Source organism: Capsicum annuum, chromosome 4 (assembly GCF_002878395.1).
Source record: "Capsicum annuum cultivar UCD-10X-F1 chromosome 4, UCD10Xv1.1, whole genome shotgun sequence".
In the NCBI taxonomy this organism is placed as follows: domain Eukaryota; kingdom Viridiplantae; phylum Streptophyta; class Magnoliopsida; order Solanales; family Solanaceae; genus Capsicum; species Capsicum annuum.
In genome coordinates this window covers 7,699,232-7,702,724 of record NC_061114.1, presented here as the reverse complement: position 1 = coordinate 7,702,724, position 3,493 = coordinate 7,699,232, and the positions used below count along the sequence as shown (strand labels likewise).

The 3,493-nt window shown below is 27.0% G+C and overlaps 1 non-coding gene across 1 annotated transcript; it reads right to left on the bottom strand.

The window, feature by feature from the left end:
• Positions 1–1,973: 1,973 nt before the first annotated feature.
• On the bottom strand, positions 1,974–3,398 carry LOC107859389. The gene is made up of 3 exons (XR_007054836.1): positions 3,187–3,398; positions 2,914–3,111; positions 1,974–2,697 (listed from the first exon to the last, which is right to left on the bottom strand). It is a non-coding gene; the product is annotated as an uncharacterized LOC107859389 (transcript).
• Positions 3,399–3,493: the final 95 nt, after the last annotated feature.

The window sequence follows — 3,493 nt, the reverse complement described above, 5'->3', positions numbered from 1 at the left end:
ACTTTATATTTATGAGAATTCTATTCTCTTCTTCTCTTTTTCTAGGGCTACTTTGTATGATATATTCTATAATATATTTATAAGTTATATATGGGAGAAGAGAAGATTTTGCATCAAAATTTTGGAGTAAAAATGAAAATTTTATAAATTTTTGACAAAAAATTAAGAAAAATGAAATAATGAAAATGGGCAAAAACATGAAAAAAATAAATAAAAGAATATGAATAAGCTTTACTTTGTATTCATCATTTACGTTCACGTGGTTAAAATTTATGTTCTATTAATAAGTATTCTTCATACATTTTTTTAAATTTTATTGCTTTTCAATTCATTTTTTTATTCATGCATTCTTAAATTAGGAAAATCATTTATCTCAAATATTTCAGTTTCAGATTTTTGGAATCATTCTTTATATTAGAATTTAAATTATTGCACAAAAAAACATCTTTTCCTAAAAAAATCTTTTATCTTACGTTTTTTTAAGGAATTTGTAGTAATCAATGTAGTACCTATTGCTATTAAAAAGGTAAGAATCAATAGTAATAATTATTGATAAATAAATATTAAATTATAAAAAATTATGATATTTAGTGATATTTATCATATCATGGATTATGCATAGTTGTTACATTAGGTAAGTATCAATAGTAATAATTGTTGGTATTTAAAAGATAAATTTCATTATAAATAAATATTAAAATGTAAAAAATCATGATATTTTATAAGTGCAAATATTGAAATTAAAATATTTATGTTCTCTTATTATATATTTTTTCCATCTCAAAATAATTGACATGTACAGATTTTGATAATTTTTAATGGATAATTAAGTAAAAGTATGATTTGATTAATATTTATTACAATTCATTGTCTCTCCCATTAATTTTTTTTCTCTATTTTCTATTACTTTTTTTTTCCTTTTTCAGTTTTTTTCCTTCTTTTTTCGTTTTCTTTTTCTTTTCTTTTTTTTAAATTTTTTGTTTTCTTTTGTATTTTTTTCCCTATATTATCTATTACTTTTTTTTCTTTTTTTTATGTTTTTTTCTTCATTTTTTCTTTTCCTTTTTTGTTTTCTCTTTCTTCTTTCTTTTTACAATTTTTTTTGTTGTCTTTTTATATTTAGTCTTTTTTTTCTTTTCTTTTCCTTTTATTTTTTCTCCTTCTATTTTTTTCCTTTTGTTTTTTTCTTTATTTTCTATTACTCTCTTTTTCTTGTATTTTTTCTTCTTCTTTTTATTTCTTTTCATTTGTGAGAACTAGTAAACATAAATATAAGTGCGAACTATAAAATATAAATAGAGAGACGAATTATAACATATAAATACAAGTGGTAACTATAAAATACAAATATAAATGCGAACTATAACATATAGATACAAGTGTGAACTATCATTTGTATTTTTTAATTATTGAAAAGGAACGATTGATTTTCTTTTTACGAATATTTGTTTGTATTTATTTATACGAGATATATTTACTAATACAAATAAATACAATTCAAATTTTATAAAAATAAAATATGTATTTGTATTTTTAAAATTGTTAGTTTCATTTGTTTGTAATTGCATTTGTATCAAATGATATTTATTTATTTACAAATATGAATAATAATTTTGACCTACAAATACAAAACGGTACATTTGTATCAAACGATACATTGCATTTTTATATATTTTAGAATCAAGAAAATGCAATTAATGCATTTACTTGTTTGTATACAAATACAAATGATAAAACGGCTAAATACAATATGCAATCAACTTACAAATACAAAATAATTCTTTAAAAATAAAAAGACATCGACGAAAATACAAATACAAATACAAATACAAATACATTCTAAATATACAAACACAATAAAATCATAATACAAATATAATCCAATATAATATACAGTCAAATATAAAATACAAATACAAAACAGTTCTTTAAAATACAAGTGTGAATTATATAAAATACAAATGATGGTGCGAACTAACAAATACAAATACATGTGCTAACTATAAAATAAAAATGATGGTGCGAACTATCCAACCCTCTATGCTATTTGGAGAGAAAAGCCTTCGCATCTGATGCACAAAGCTATCTAGTTTCTTTTTCTTTGCTGAAAATCCAACCCTTGAAGATCCTCTTTACATCACCAGACCAGTTCAGTACAAAAGCACCAACAACAAAAAAGAAAGAGTACCACCAGATAAACATAAATTTCCCCTTGCCTAAACCTCCATTATAGTTCAAGTGTGACAAATTATAGTGTGTAATGTAAATAGAAATCATACGTGACAAAAAAAAAAGATTGTTCTGGATTTTGGGAAGGTAACAGAAATATGTTACAAATTATGAAAAAGAATGTAAACAAATATTTTGGGAAGGTAACAAAAATATGTTACAAATTATGTAAAAGAATGTAAACAAATGACACTGGAAAATACTTTATCGAGTAATGGGTTCAAGAAAGAGATAAAGGTATCAAATGATTTACAACATACTTTACAAATACTAATTTCCAATGAAAGCAATTTAGGAGATTTTGGAATGGAGGAAGTAATTAACATGTGCAAACTTGGGACTAAATCGACCAATAAAAAGAAAGTAGGCCAACTTCTGGGATGAAGGGAGTAAGTAACATATGCTAAACTTGGGATCCAATCCAGGCATGCATCCCAAAATCAGTACACCAAGAGAGATACCTGCAACCTATTCAAGAAAAGAAAAGGGGATAAACCATCTGAGAGATTGATAGAGAAACTATAATACCGAGCCACTCCTAAAAGGCTAAAACTGAATTGTACATCCTTATACAGATATTAGGACAAGGGTGTTTTTAAAGGCACATATTTGAATGATTAGATAATTAAGAAGTGATAAACCAGTGAAATAAATAATACCAAGAGACACAGTTCAAAAGTAAACCTCTTCAACAAGCCGCCGACGTCACTTTCCACTGGCACGATTGAATCTTCTAGGACTAAACTGGGTAGAAGATATCGCCGAGAAAGAATTTGCTACTAGTTTGCAGCAACACAGCGCAGCATCCTTTCTTGTAGCTCCGTCCTCATCTTCTAAATACACAACAACAGACTCCCTTGCAAACTCAAGAAGATTGTGGCCCTGTAACCCCAAATCCAGTATCAAACTAAAAGATCAAGAAGGGAAATAAAGCGCACAAAAATATAGATGACAAACCTTGAAATTAAAACGAGCAAGGGTTCTCAAAGCAAGTTGAACTAGCGCAGAACCACTCAGTTCTGGTACTTGGGGGGTAACCGTTGTAATAAGCCCTCAACTCACAGAAGCTGATTGTCTTGGCATTGAATGATGAGATCTTGAAAGGATTGCTGAGATACATTCAAGCAGCCGATTCTGGATGGTCAGCAACAAAGGTGGAATGCTGAGACACAGAAAATACATACGTTACCCTTGAGCAACACCACACAAAAGAACTAATTCATGAAAGTTCTACGCAAACTCAGAGAGAACCTTTCAGTTATTT